At 36.3% G+C, this 16,453-nt stretch overlaps 1 pseudogene; it reads right to left on the bottom strand.

The window, feature by feature from the left end:
• Positions 1-1,746: 1,746 nt before the first annotated feature.
• On the bottom strand, positions 1,747-16,366 carry LOC141543846 (caspase-14-like; annotated as a pseudogene).
• Between the last annotated feature and the right edge of the window lie 87 nt (positions 16,367-16,453).

Raw genomic sequence — 16,453 nt, forward strand, 5'->3', positions numbered from 1 at the left:
TGAACAACAAAGATCCTGTTTCTACAAACACTTATTAGCTGTGCAACCTTGAGAAAATCACTTAATCTTCCATCATCTCAGGAAATTATCTGAGACACTTAAATAGCTAAGAATATTCTGATCTGAGTTGAAAGGAATTTCAAGGCAAAAAAATTCTCTACACTGTTTCCTAAAATAAAACTGCCAAAGAGATAATTGCATTGTGTAAAGAGAGAATTCATCTAAAGGAATCTTTGATGGTTGGAATGTCAGGAGGAGGCATTTTTGAGAAAAATCTCCCTAAAAACCTTTACCTACTCCAAGCTTACCCATTGTGTGTGGGGGGGGGGGGGGTTGTGGGGGGAAGGGTCGTGAATGATGATTCAGTAATGTGGCTAATTTCAGAGGAGCTTGAAGGAAATTATCAATCCTTTATACTTCAATGGCAAATGTATATGTACGTTTTACTTTGCTTGAATTCATGGAAGATTTTCTAGGTTTTTCTGAGAACATTCTGCTCATCCTTTCCCATAGAACTATAATATTCCATCGTAATCACATACCACAATTTATTCAGCCATTCCCCCTAATCAATGGATATCCCATGTCTTGAGAAGAGAGGTGCTATAAATATTTTTGTACATATAAGTTCTTTTTCTTTCTTTTTTTTTTTTTTTTGGAAATCATTTTTGGGATTTGTGCCTGGTAGTGCTATTGTTAGTATCATTCATATCTTTTCATCCTTTATCAATTGGGAAATGGCTTTTTAAAAAATTTAATTAATTTAATACATTTGACTCAGTTCCCTATACATTTGAAAAATGAAGCTTTCATCAGAGAAAATTGCTTCAAAATAGCTAACATTTATATAGTGCTTACTATGTGCCAGGCAATGTGCTCAGCATTTCAGGTTGTTGTAAGGTAGGGGCTATTATTATCCCTATTTTACAGATGAGGAAACTGAGGGAAACAAGGTTAAGTGACTTGCCTATGATCACACAGCTAGGAAATATCTGAGGGAAGATTTTTATACATACATATATACACACACACACACACACACACACACACCCAAAGGTCCAGTCTTACTGGAATTTTAAGATTTGATAGTTAAAAACATCCTATATATATAAATAGTGTGTAATACATATTTACGTAAACATACACATATGTCTATGTATATACACAAACATAGAAACATACTCATTTATTTGTCTCTCCCACTAGATTGTGAATTCCTTGACATCAGGGACTTTTTTTGCCCTTCTCTGTATCATCCTGTGGCTGGAAAATTTTGAAATAACTGACAGAATAAAGGCTTAATTTTTTTTTAATGAAAGGAAATTAAAAGTTTAAATAGTAAATAAACCATTTTTTAAAAATCTTGAACCAATTAAATAGAGAACAATTAGAGAAATTCATCTTTTAACAGAAACAACTATCAGGAGAACTTTGTCTTTGATTCATATCTGTCTTTACTCACAATCTACTTTAATTTATACTGGAGGAGAAAATGAAGCAAGTGATATTGCATAGCCTTTCCTCATTTAAAGCTAATTAATTTCTGCTTAATATCCTGGTCTTCAAGAACAAAGAACAAACAACAATCTTAGAAATTTCCACAGCAGGTTCCAATCAACATACAGAAGATCCAGTGTTTTATACATTGTGAAGCACAATGTAAATGCATAAACAAGTTATTCTGTGTTTAAAATCTTCCACCTCCTCCTTTTCCTATTCCACTTCCTCTTATTCCTCCTCCAAGTGTCAAAAGTACACAGCTTTGGTGAGAGTGGATTCCAGGACCAATACTATTTTTATGGGAGTCTTACCCAAGTAAAAGTCTCTGTGCACCACTTTGTTATTCACCTACAAGATAAAAAGCACAAATTACACAAAGAAAGGAGTAAGTCAATTCAACAATTAGATAGTTGAGCTTTTGGTAGGCACTGCTGGCTTTTGCTTCTTTTTGTATCCTCAAAATTTAGCAAAGTGTCTAGCATATGGTAGATGTTTAATGTTTACTGAATATTAAATAAGCATTTCTTAAGCTCATCTTCAGTGGGTTTAGGATCCATACAGGATGAAATAGCTGAATATGGAAGTCACAAATTTATGATTTATTATCAGTAAATTTTTAATCATGTACCTATATACTCAGGATCCTGTGAAAATTTCTCCAGCAAAGAACGATCCTTAGTGGGAAAAGTTTAGGAAGGCCTGCTCTAAGCAATATTCTAGGCAAGGAAGAAATATAAAAACAAAAAGGAGTTAACATTCCAAGGTAAACAAAATGCACATATGAAAGCATATTAATACTATATGCAAAATATAGATAAAGTAATGAGGAAGGGCAAATATTAAGACCAAGTTCCGATAACTCAGTACAATTGATCAAAACCTTAGTATAAGAAGTAAGCCATAATTAAAACTAGTAGTTCCAAGAGATAGAGGTGAGGAGAAAGTATGTTCTAAGCATTAGACAAAGACAGGGTCTGAGTGCAGAATCACAGAAAAAAAAAAGCCACTTTTTTGAAATGGAGAGACAGACACAGAGAGGAAGAGGAAGAATAAAGAGAGGGAGAAGAGGAGGGAGAAGGAGAGAGAATCAGATTGTAAAGAACTTCAAATGTCAAAGAAAGCAATAGGGAGCCATTGAAATTTCTTGAGTAAGGATATAACATGGTAAAATCTATACTTCAGGAAGAATATTGTAGGAACTATGCAGAAGATAAACTAGAAAGTGGGGTACTACAATCTTCCTGGCATGAGTTGAAGGGGGTCTTAACTAGGGTACCTGTAGAATGGGTGGAGAGAGGACAGATGGATGCTAGGGATGTCATCCTATCAACCTCAAACTTGATTTGAGATTTGGAAGGGTTTTCTGGAAATGTCTCAGAGGTGAAAAAGTTCCTGGATGATGATGATGATGATGATGATGATGATGATGAAGAAGAGATATGTAATAAATTTGATTTCCCTTCATTCAACCAAAGAATGTGAGGGCTTAGTTCTAATTCCTGGCTGATCTGAGGTCATTACTAGGTGATAACTTAAAATTGATGGGATATAGAGGGAGGAGAGAGGGAAAAAGTGAAAGATGACAATTTAATAAATAACCTCAGCCCCTTGTTTTAATTAAACTACATCAACAGCTTCACACTCCTTTCCTGAGAGAAGTTTAAAATCTACAGAGGAAGCAAAACAAAAGAAAAGAATTCGGAGAAAGAAGACATCTCAGAAGGAGAAAGACTTCAGGGAAGAGTGCAGGCACCCAGCACATATGAACACATACATATAGAAATTCTCCTTAGAGAATTCTAGAGAATATACTGGTAGAATGAAATAAAGGCCTATTAATTAGTGGAGGAAAAATAACATAACATGGAGCATGAATCCATTTACTTACCTGAGTAAAAAAATCCACAATATGCCCCTTCTTCCCATGTTGCTGAAAGACTTCATCTATTGCTTGAATCATCACAGAACCATCTTCTGGGTACCTTAAAGCGACATGATCTACCAGTGGAGAAATGAGAATATGGTTTCTATTTTTCATTTAAAATGTTCTAAATTATTATTATTATTACACACTATTATTCAAAGTAACACACATGCACACATTTGGAAGCTAGAAAAACTTTTTGCTAAGCAAGATATCTTTGTTCTATGAACCACTAGGTCATTTCTAGACCTTTATTAACATATTTACATTTTTGCTGCTTCCCAAATCTGTTCCTTGGGTCTTTAACCCTACCAGTCCAGTAAGAAGGCAGTATCAATGCCCAGACCACAAATAACCCATGGCAAAATAATTACAGAGACTAAATGCTGAATGAAGCATACTATTTTCACCTTTTTTCTCTGTCTCATGGATCCTTCCTTTTATAATTTTTCTTTCACAACAAAACTAATATGGAAATATGTTTAAAATAAATGTATATGTATAATCTATATCAAAATCCTTGCTGTCAGGAAGGTGGAGGTAAGGGAGGGACTAAGAAAAAAAAATAGAACTCAAAATCTTACAAAAATAAGTGTTGAAAACTATCTTTATATGTAATTGGAAAAATAAAATACCATGAAGTGAGAAGACAAAAAAGAAAAAAAAAAAAAAAGAATCCACAGTAGATGAAGTCAGTAACTAATTGACAATATTTGAAGAACCAAGAAAAGCTTCAGACTGTCCAGCAAAATAGTTTGGAAAAACCCAGATGTTATCTGAAGCCTAGGCTATATGTCCCCAGTGATGCTTCAATTAAGAACTTGCAACTTTTCAGAGTTTAAAATAGTCCTCGTGATGTGGCTAGCTAGTCCATGGATCAATCTACTCATAGTTAGAGCAGGATATACATCAAGAATGTCCCATACAACATCCTCAAGCATATGGTCAGGCAGCTTTTATCTAAAGATTTCAAGTGGAAAAAGCTACTATCTAAGGTAGCCAATTGCACTTCACATAGCAATAATTGTTAAGTGGGCTTTACTAATAGTAACCCCAAATTTGCCTCTCTGCATCTTCTACCCTGTGCTATTATCCCTAATGGGGTTCTAAGAGACCAAGAACATTATCTGAATGTCAGAGTTTGAAAGGATTTCAAGAGCCATTTGCTCCAACCTATACCTAAAGAAGAATCTACAATATGGTCAACAATTAAATGGTCATCAAGGGCTTTGTTTGAAGGTCTTTATTGTAAAAGCATCCATCAATTACCAAACCAATCTACTGTGAGATGGCTCTAAACAATGGGAAGTTTTCCCCAATAACAAACCTATACCTGCTTCTCTGCAGCTTTCACTCACTTTCACCCATGCTTCCTATTTCTGCCCTTTCATGCCAAGCTCAATGAATCTAATTACTTTTCTACCTAACAATCCTACAAATGCTTGGCAACAGTAATCCTGTAATACCTAATCTTCCCTTTTCCAAATTGAATATCCCCAAATGGTCTTCAAAATAGATAATTGCACTAGTCCCCCTACTCCTACTTGTCCCAAGTTATCAATGTCTTTCCCAAAATAAGCTTGTTGTTCTTGAGGCCTTTTAGTCCTGTTTGATTCTTTGGAACCCTTTACAGTTTTCTTGGCAAAGAAAGATTCAGGAGTGGTCTGCCATTTCCTTCTCCAATTCATTTGATAGCTGAGGAAATTGAGACAAATAAGTTTAGGTAAATTGTCCAGAGTCACATAGCTAATAAGTATCTGAGGTTGGATTTGAATTTAAGAAGATAATCCAATAATTCTCCTGACTCCGGGCCTGACACTGTCCACCATGCCATCTAGCAGCCTGATACTGCTACTCAATATTCCACATGTGGTCTGACCATGGCAGAAGACAGTGGAATGATCAGTCAGTGTCTGAACAGATTGTCGTAATGCATTATCTGTCTACCTTATCACACAATATAGGTTTATGTTTTTAGTTCATGAAACAATCCAAATATTTTTTTCAAATCTATTGCTCTCTATACATAGCTTCCCTCTTTTAATGATGCAGTTGAATTAAGACTTTGTATTTATCCCTGTTAAATTACATCTCACTAAATTCTGACGAAAATTCTAGTTTGTTGAGATCTTTCTGGATTATGATTCTGACATACAATATATTAACTTTCTAATTTTGATGTCATCTGAAGATTTTATCATATACCATCTTTCCTTCCATCTAAATATGGGATTGAACTGTTAACAAAACAAAGCCAATGACAATCCACCTACAACTACAAATGGTTGTGATTAGAAAGCCAATATTTCAGTCTTTATTGCTCTGTGTTTCATAATGTTGAGAAAGCATAATTTTACTACAAATGTAAAATCTAAATCCCTAATGGGGTTCTAAGAGACCAAGAACATTATCTGAATGTCAGATTTTTGACAACATGATCACTTTTACTTAATATGCCTTAGTAGCACATAAATTCACTGGATACCTTCTTGAGTGGAATAGATGATATAGTAATCACTGAATGTGGGAAGTCGCTTTTTCTTTGAATCCAGGTCCACTGGTTCATCATCAGTTACAACAACGCCACCATCTCTTCGATCTGTTTTTGTGAGAGAAAATGTGAATACACGATGATCTGGTACTAATGACAAAAGAACAGATCATAAATAAGCTTGTGTCACTGCATATGCTATGGAAAGGTAGTTCACAACACAGGCCTGAAGAGCTTCAGAGAAGGAAGGCAAGCCAGATCCCAGGAGCAAACTGCCCACATCTGAACAGTGACATTTCCCACAACAGGTAGTCTAGGAACTAGTAAGTTCATCATGTTAGAGACCAATAGGATCATAGCATCATAAATTTATAGTTGGAAAGGTCCTTAAAGATAATCCAGCCCAATCCCTCATCTTACAAATGAGGAAACTAAGCCCACAGAAGTTACATAATGACTTAACTGAAGTCACAGAGTGAGTTAGCATAAACAATGTAAGTAAAGCACTTTGTAAAAGTCAAGTTTCTATAAAAATGCAGGGTATTATTTGTAGTGTTTTAAATGACAGAACTAAGATTCAAACTCATGTCATCTACCTCCAAATACACATCCCTTTCCACTGCTTCTCACTGGACCCTGAGAAACCACGGCAAAGTATCCCAACTTGAGTGAAGGAGATACAGCCCCATGGCAACACTCATTACAGTAACAGGAAGAAATATCACATAGGAAAAAATAGTAAAACCTTGGATTTAAGAATACTAAAATCTTGAATCCATTTACTTAAAAAGATTTAAGACATTCTAACTTGCAGGAGTTTAACAATATGGTACTTTGGGACTACAAATATAAGATTTGACATCTTTATGGATATGAAGAGGCAGCTAATGAGGATTTCTTCTTGTGGTCTGAGGAATGGCAGCAGAGAAAGGAAAAGTTCTTCTTGGATGAAAATCAGGATCAGAATTTCCTAGGAACAAAAATCCCCTAAGAATCCCTTGCCATTTGGGACGGGTTCTGTTTCTTCTGCTTACCTCCTCTATAAGCCTGGATTACAAAAATCTTTGGTTTCTCTTGAAGTGCTGGACAGTTTTTATTGTTGAACATCTCAAAAATGTCTCATAAATTGACTCTCTCGTGAAATTTTGTTCTTATATAGCTTTTTCCTCCATGGGCCATAAGTGTAACAAGGCAACAACTAACACCATCTTTTATTCCATTTATTTCATCTCTAAACTCTGTTAATTTCTCAATTAACTCCTGTGGCAAAAAGCATTGGAAAATGTGTTTATAAAAAGGTTGGCCTTATAATCATTTGGATTATCTACAGTCGTTCTCAGGATTCCCTCATTTTGCCCAGGGTGCAACATTCATTATTCATCTTCTTACATAAAATATAGAGCCTTAAAAAAAAAAAAAAAAAAAAAAAAAAAAACCTAGCACCTAGGAACACAAAAAGTTTAAGAAGCAAAAAAATTGAAGAGTAAACATTTCATTTTTCTTAACAACTGTGGCACCCTTGGATTATTTTATTTTTGCATTTAGCATCTAACCTAAATTACAAATAAGTTTTCAAGTTACATATGGGAAATCCAATCCCCAATTCTGTTTACAAAACTAAAATTGAATCAATGAATGCATAAAAATTATGGGTGGAATTAGTGGGACTAGGGATGGGACCATGGGCAAGGGGATTTACTTCTCTAAGCTGTTTTTCCCAGACAAATAGGGTATCAGTCAGGGTAAAGTGGAACAAAATGGAGACAATCAATAGGAGTGGACTCTGTAGTGACTCATCTACCTCACCATGAATCTCAAATTCTACCCAGCTCTGCAATCCTTGTGCAATCAAAGCAATTAATGGAATATTCACTTTCTTGAAACATAGAAAGTCTTTCTTTTACAGTAAAATTTAGGAAAATAATAGGTTCTCTAGATCTTTAAATGCCACTGAAATGTTTAAAAAGCTGAAAAAGCCCATGAGAATGTAATAGAATTCATTAACACCCTGACATTTGTCCCTTGGTAGAAGGGCTATGATTCTTTTCTTGGATTTTAAAGGAAGAAGACATTGCTTTTCAGGTAGCATTCATGATTACCTCAAGAAAAAGGAAGAAGGCCCTTAAAGGCAATTACCAATGTTGAGGTCTTAATGCTTACCGCTTTTTCAGGATCAATGCACGGTTCACATTGAAAACTGCACTTTTCAAGCCAGTTTGTTATTAGGTTTAAATCCTGTTCAGCCCCTGGTCTGCCATTCTTCACACACATCACGAAGGCCTTCCAAATTTGGTCCATGTTATAGCATTCCTGTTTGTAAGTTAAACGAATAAGCACAATTTAATCCCACATATCAGAAAATATAATTCCTTGGACAGACAAGACCAAATTCTCCATGTATCTCCTGGGATCAGTGATAGGGTTTACTTGTGAACTCAAAGGTGACCATCTCACTTTGGGGTAGAAGGATGTAAATATATAAGGTTGTATGAATGTGGTATCTGTGTATGTGTGTGTATGTGTAAATAGATTTGTTTTCTTTTTAAGTCCCTAAAGTTCTCTTAAATATAGTAGGTTTAACATTACAAATCACCATTCTGAAGTACACAGAACCAGTAGAGCAGGGCCATTTTAAGAAAACTGGCATGAATGTGTCACTACCACCACACACTGATTAGCATCCTACCACTCTGAGGTGAGGGAGGGGTTTGGTTTGACTTTATATGGGGAATGGGTAGTCTTTAAAGGGATTGATAATATCATGGATTTCCTAGGTGCTAGATACTTCTCATCCTGTCTACAAGCCAAGAACTTCAGTAAATTTCATTGGGTTAGACATAGTGTGTACTTCCCAAAATTTCCCTAACTCCAGAGGGATGGTACTGAGGACTGTGATGAGAATGTGCCTTTTAAGTCCTCTCATTCTTTCCTGCTCCCAAAAAGTCAGTCCAGAGGTACCTACTCCTGAAAGGGTATCCTATCCTGACAGGATAGGAAACAGAAATAGCCCAACTGAGATAGACACAGAAACCCTGGCATTCCTTAACATTTTAGCTTTTGGGAGGGGGAAAGAAATGACAGAAGAGCCCTTTTTTCCCATAAATTATCAACCTGACTATTGGTACCTTGCTCAAAGGACAAACATTGTCTATCTGTTCAGGTCTTAGGGCCTGGATATTGGATGAACTAAAATAAATTTGGCTTCTTGGAGCCTGGGATCCATTTTAGGGGCTGAGACTGCTTCTAGGATGCTCTGGTTGCCTGAGACCAAAGAGAACAGACTCTTTAGAGAAGGCATACCTCAGTTCTACCACTCTCTTCCCTTTTACTCCTGTTTGTTTTCCATTGGTCTTTTCCTGGAATGAAGCAGGGATCCCCACTCTTTTCTGAGAGCTCTGGTGGGACATGACTGCCTTGTTTCCAGATGCCCCCATATGTAGCAGACGAGTAATGAGGGGACAAATAAGGTAACAGCTAGAAATGAAGCTGGATGTGGCAAAAAAAAAAAAAAAAAAAAAAAGAAAGATCACAGGATTTGGCTTCAAAAGAACGGGGTTAAAGCCTGAGTTCCAGCATTTCCTAACTGTGTCCTTAATCAAATCAGGTTTCTCATCTATGAAAGGGGAATAGGAATTTAATATCTAATACTTATGTGGCACTGTATTGTTGGCATAATATTTAAAGAGATCATCTTCTTTGATCATCATAACCACTCAGGAACATTGGGGGTATTATTATCTCCATTTTATAAATGAGGAAACTGAGGCATGAAGAGATTGAATGTCCAAAGGTCATGTAGATAGTAAGGGTCTGATAATGGATTTAAACTCAGGTCTTCTGCAGACCTAACATTCTATCTAGGGCATTATCTAGTTATCTGTGATAGGAATGGGAATAATAACCATTCTTCTTCCCTCATTGAGTTTAAGGATTTTAATCAGATGATTCGATTCAGCAACATTTATTAATGTTATTAATGCTGAGGCACTGTGCTGGACACTGCAAGTGAAAAGGCATAGTCTTTGCAACCTATGAGTGATAATACATTCTACCTGGAGAACTCAAACAAATGGTGTGACAGGAGGCCCTCAGGAAGGAGGTGGCAGCTAAGGTAATTTTGAATGAAACCACGGCTTCCTTGAAGTGGAAGCGAAGAAAGAGAGCTCTGGAGACAGTGTGATGAAAGGCTGGTTATGGAGAAAATCAAGTGGTTCGATTGGACTTGATCAGAGAATGTATGAAGGGCTACAAGAGGCAATCAATTTGAAAAGTTAGGCTGCAGCCAGTTTTCAAAGAGCTTTAAATGTCAAATAGAACAGTCTGCATTTTATTTCAGAGGGTATAGAGTTTTTTGAGTTTTTCAAGTTTTTTTGAGAGTTTTTTGAAGAGGGGAGCCAAGTAAGATATAAAGCTTCCCTTTATGACTTTGTTAATTTGCCAGTTCTATTACCTGAATGAGAAGCCTTGTAGTAATTAGATACTTACATTAATCAAACAGATAAAAATTAAGAATTTACCAATATGGAGCCATCATTTTCTTACTGTCTCTTCAATTTTGTTCTTGAAGGCACTTTTATTTTCAGGGAAAATGGACCCCAAAAAGAGAACAAAAAATAGGGTTTACTTATTTATTTATTGCTTTTCCACATATTCTTTTGCAAGAAGATTGCTCCTATATTCATTTTCCTTCATTCTCTAGTCTCCTTCTTTCTGTAGGTCCAAGTCTTTTCTACCTTCAACAATCCTTACCCTTCCCTGCCAGCTGTTGCTCTCTGTTCCTCTCCTTTTTCCCAGCCAGACTCCTAGAACAGGCTTATCATCTCTATTGCCTCTCCTCTTTTTCACTCTTCAGTCCCATTGCAATCTAGTTTTTGAGCCTTATCATTCAAAAAAAAAACCTGTTCTCTGTAGATTTACCAGTAACCTCTTCATTATCAAATAACCTTTTTAAAATTCTCATCCATCTTCATCCTTCTGTAGCATTTGACATTAATGACCCCCATACACCCTTTCTCATCCTAGATACACTCTCCTTTATGATTACTTTTTTATAAGGGAGGAAGGGAATAAATATTTCCATAGTACCTACTGTGTAGGAGGCACTTTTCACAAGTATTATCTCACAGAATACTCACAAAAACCTTGCAAGAAAAGTATTGTTTTTCCTCCTCCCACCCCATTTTTCAGTTGACAAAACTGAGGGAAACAGGTTAAGTGACTTCCCCAGGGTGATAACAACAAGTAATTGCCTGAGGGTGGATTTGAATCCAGGCCCAGGGTTCTATCTACTGTGCCAGACTGTAGAAGACCTTTGTATCTCAAAGCTGGACTCAGAGTTGGTGAACTCTTTGCTTTTTAGGGGGTTTCCTCAAGGAATCTGGGCAGAAAATTTATTTGTAAGCACTTGCTGTGAACCTCTAAGGGTGGTGCTTCATTAGCCTTACAGCATTGTGGGATCCTCAAGTCCTAGTTGGGTGAAAGAAGTCAAAATGCCCCCTCATTCAATAGCTCACATTTCCAAAGCACTTCATGGCTTACCTGGGGCTTTTCTTACAACAGTCCTGACAATAAAAATGAGTATTTCTGCTTGACAGGTAAGGATCTGAGGGGTCAAGTCCTTAGCTCAGGATCAACAATGATAAGTAGTAGTACCTTCCCCCTGATGGAGACTGGTAAATTGTCAGTGCAAGCATTTACACTTGAAATCAGGACTTGATTAAAAGCAGATAGACCTTAAGTTTCTTATTATGTTAAAAATATGCAAAAATATTTGAAGCACTCCTTTTAAAGTGGCAAGGAATTAGAAACTGAAAGGCTGCCCATCAATTGGAGAGTCAGGCCAATTCCTCTTTGTTGAGAAGAGACACACTCATCAGAATAGATCATCACACGATCACATGATCATCACAGAGCATTTTTAAAAGTAAGTTTTTGCTGCTATCTTCAGCTTCTTATATCATCATAGTTATCCCAAGTGAACACATCCCTGAAAGCCATTACATTTTTTTTAATTGGAAAAATTATATTTTGGAAGATCTCATGATACAAAGTGACAATTCTAAAAATCAAATTAGAGAATGTAGTAGAAACAAAATTAACAAATATCAAATGAGACATAAAATAGGCAAACAGCACTCAACAGTGTCAGCAAGGTATGCTCTGGGCAAAGGAAATCCAAATTTACAAGATGCTCAGGTCCTTTGCCCTCTGAAATTGTATGTTTCAAAACTTGAAGAAGACCCTGGGTTTGAATTCTCAGTTGAAAAGAATACTGAAGGGATAGCGAGGTGGCTCATTGAATGACCAGAATTAGGAGGACCTGAGTTCAAATCTCTCATTCAAATGTGACATCAGAAACTTACTGGACTCTGCCCAAATCACTGAAACTTGATTTACACACACACACACACACACACACACACACACACACACACACACACACGGAAACCATTATTTGTTGTAGGATTAAATCAATGCTAAATTAGATTTAACCATTGTCTCCTCAATTCCACTCAGTACCTTGTTTCAAGTTCTGGCCCATATCATCTCATTGTAGGATCAAATCAATCATTCTGAACCATGCTAAATTAGATAACTATTGTCTCTGTTCATTGCAGTGATTTAGCATCTTGTAAGAATCCTAACATCTCAGTTTTCTCATCTATAAAATGGAGATGATAATACCATCAACCTTCCTGAGTGGTTGTGATGATCACATAAGATGATCTCTTTAAATAATGTGCAAATGCTATATAAATGTTATATAATGCTATATAAGTATATATACTGTGCAATGCTATAGAAGTCTAAGACCTAAACATTTCTGTTCCCCTTTTATAGAGAAGATACCTGATTGGATCAAGAATACAGCTAGGAAATGCTTGAACCCAGATTTAAATACAATTCTTCTGAATCCAAATCCTGTGGTCTTTCTTTTTTTTTGCTATGATCTACTAGCTATGATCTAAGTATTACTTTGACTTCTGAGCCAATGATTTATGATGCCAGCAAGCTATGGGATTTTACATGCATAAAATATTGGTGGATTTCTCATAACAAAGTCTAAAAGAACCATTGGCGTGAGTGGAGGTAGGATTCTCCTCACTCAATTTCCCCAAAATGACATTTCTTGAATGGAAAAATATCCCCCTGACTGACTTTAAGTATGGCTCAATGCAATTGGCCATTTATATAACTTTTACCTGGAATTGACATCAAAATTAGGGAAAACTTTCCTTTATGTCAATATTTTAAAAAATTATAACATTTTATTGACAGAACATATGCCTGGGTAATTGTTTACAACATTATACTTTACACTCACTTCCGACTTTTCCCTTCCCTCTCTCCACCCCCTCCCCTAGATGGCAGGCAGTCTTATATATGTTAAATATGCTGTAGTATATCCTAGATACAATATATCTGAGCAGAACCAAATTTCTTGTTGTACAGGAAGAATTGGATTCAGAAGGTAAAAATAACCTGGGAAGAAAAACAAAAATGCAAACAGTTTACACTCATTTCCCAGTGTTCCTTCTCTGGGTGTAGCTGATTCTGTCCATCATTGATCAATTGGAACTGAATTAGACCTTCTCTTTGTCGAAGATATCCACTTCTATTAGAATACATCCTCATACAGTATCGTTGTTGAAGTGTATAATGATTTCCTAGTCCTGCTCATTTTACTCGGCATCAGTTCATGTAAGTCTCTCCAAGCCTCTCTGTATTCATCCTGCTGGTCATTTATTACAGAACAATCATGTTCCATAACATTCATATATCATAATAACCAAACCATTCTCCAATTCATTTTCCAGTTTCTGGCCACTACAAAAAGGGCTGCCACAAACATTTTGGTCCCTTTCCCTTCTTTAGTATTTCTTTGGGATATAAGCCCAGTAGTAGTAACACTGCTGGATCAAAGAGTATGCACAGTTTGATAATTTTGGAGGCATAATTCCAGATTGCTCTCCGGAATGGTTGGATTCGTTCACAATTTCACCAGCAATGCATCAATGTCTCAGTTTTCCTGAATCCTCTTCAACATTCATCATTATTTTTTCCTGTCATCTTAGCCAATCTGTATGTCAATATTTTTATAGCAAATCTTGATGATCAAGTTTTGTAAGTGCAACACCAAATTAATTAAATAATAGATAGATACTGGAATATTTCTGAGTTATAATAGGATGCAAGAATGAATATCTATCATTTTAACTTACACTTATGATCAAATTATAACACAGGGATTATATCCTCCAAAGGGGGAAATGATTAGTCAAGGTAATATGAAAGTTTTCTAGTTAAATGGAATAGTCAAAATTTGAGAAAAGCAACAAGACTAGATTGTTTTCTCTTAGAACTATAAACAGAATGATAAATTTAAAAGGCAGAACAGACCATAAATGAGCTTCCAAAGAAAAATCCCTAGAACTAGACAGTTTTACAAGTGCATTCTAGCAAACATTATATCAGATACAGAATTTAAGTAAGAATAGAAGCAGCAAATGATATATGAACTGAAATTCTCTGAAGTTTCAAAATTGGACAACCAAATTTAAGTGATTCTATTAGATGAAGTGAAAAACCCTAGATTTGGAACTAGAAAAGTAGAGTGGTCCTGAAAATAAAACCTATTGTCCAATTAAGATATCTAGGGACCAGATAACTATATGAAACATTTGGGACTATCATTTCTGCATACAACTGTTTCTACTTGCACTGTTCTGGCTTTGGCCCTTCTCCCACCTTCTACCTTTCTCACCCCAGGCTAAGAGAGTGTTCAGTTAGTTACCTGCCTCTGTTAGATGAACTTATGTGAATGTTTAAGTTTTTTTAATGGCTTTCTCAGAACTAGTCCATTGTGAGCCCTCTAAGTAATCTGATCTGTACCTAACTATATAATTATACATTATGGGAACTGTGAGAATAATGTTATTGCATTGTTTAAACCAAACCTTGTATGGCTAGGAAACTGGATCATCTAAAAAAAGCTCCTGCTCCTGAGTAAATTGATCCAGAAGCAACTGACATCCAGAGAAGACATGTGTCCTAAGATTCAGGTCGAGGGCTGAGTCCACTGTCCTAGTTTTTTTCTTAGGTCCTTTTTGTTGTGTGCCCAACCAAGAAGACCCTGATTTAAGTATATGTTGACAGTTTCTCCCTCTAATATTCTTGGAAGGGTTGCTAGAATTCCCCCCTTCTTGTTCTCTGAGGAATTTCTGGAGTTTGAAGTACTTTTGGAGTAACATATCAACAATCCTCTGCAATGCTCTCTGAGAAACTGGAAATCCTCTTGCTGTGTCAGCAAACACAAAATTGTATTAAGCTGGCAGACATCCTAAGTAAGGGGCATTTCCTTGTTTATGGCTTTAAAAATCCCAATTCAACTTTTTCTCAAGCTCAATTCAATCTGCAGCTCTGCATGGGTATTGCCACTTTGAGACAAAAAAAAGAAGGCCTAGGATACTGTGTTGTCTTTCTTTGACTGAACTCTGGGAAAAGGTTGACACGATCAAGATATTTCTATTCTAACAACAAAATCTGGTATCCTAATAGGTTTTTGTGTTGTTTCAACATCTTCAGCAGATCCATCAAAGGCACAATATACAATAATGCTGGCAAATTAATGAATTGGGGATCTGGATAGAGAAGTAGACAATGTTGGATCTACACTTAGTAAGACTTATCTTACTTTGTTCAAATTTGGCCCCAGACACTAGCTGGATGACCCTGGGCAAGCCAATCCAACCTCTTTATCTCAGTTTTCCCATCTGTAAAATGAACTGGAGAGAGTCATAGCAAACTATTCCAGTATCTTTGCCAAGAAAACCCCATCTGGGGTGACTAAAGAATCATATACGACTAACAAGAACAAAGTTGCACCTCCTACAAAAACATTTTCCCTATGCAACCCAGAGAAACTTAACCTTTTTAATCACCTCGGGAAACTCTGAGACAACAAATAGCTGAGATGATGCAGATCTGAGTTGGAAGAAGTTTCAAAGCAAGAAATTCCCTATGCCATTTCTAAAAATATTTCTTTAAAAAATGCAGAAAAGATAAGGAGATAGTTGAACTAAAGCAATCTTTGATTGTTGGAATATCAAGGGAAGAAGAAAGAACCTTTCAGTCTCTGCCTAAGCCCATTCATCCATGGCTTTTTGTGGATGAGGAATCAGCAATGTGGCTAATTTCAGAGATACCTAAAGGAGATAATCAACCCTTTATGCTTCAATGGCAAATACTATCATGCAAATAAGATATGTGAAGATACAGATTTACCAATCAAGTGCTTCCTTTCCTATACTCAACCCTTATTACCACAGGGCTTTGAGGGTAGAAACAATAAAATGATACAGTGATTTCTTTGGATTCGTGTGTAAATTGGATTTAAATGAGGCAAAGTTGCATGAAATTGTCATTCCCACTCTCACTTCCACAGCCACCATTGTCCAAAGGCAGAAAAGTCAAAACGGGAAATGACAAGATACAGTGGATGTCTAACCAAGCTCTAAGCACTCCACAACATTTACTTC

The sequence above is a fragment of the Sminthopsis crassicaudata genome, chromosome 5 (genome assembly GCF_048593235.1).
Source record: "Sminthopsis crassicaudata isolate SCR6 chromosome 5, ASM4859323v1, whole genome shotgun sequence".
Lineage (NCBI taxonomy): Eukaryota > Metazoa > Chordata > Mammalia > Dasyuromorphia > Dasyuridae > Sminthopsis > Sminthopsis crassicaudata.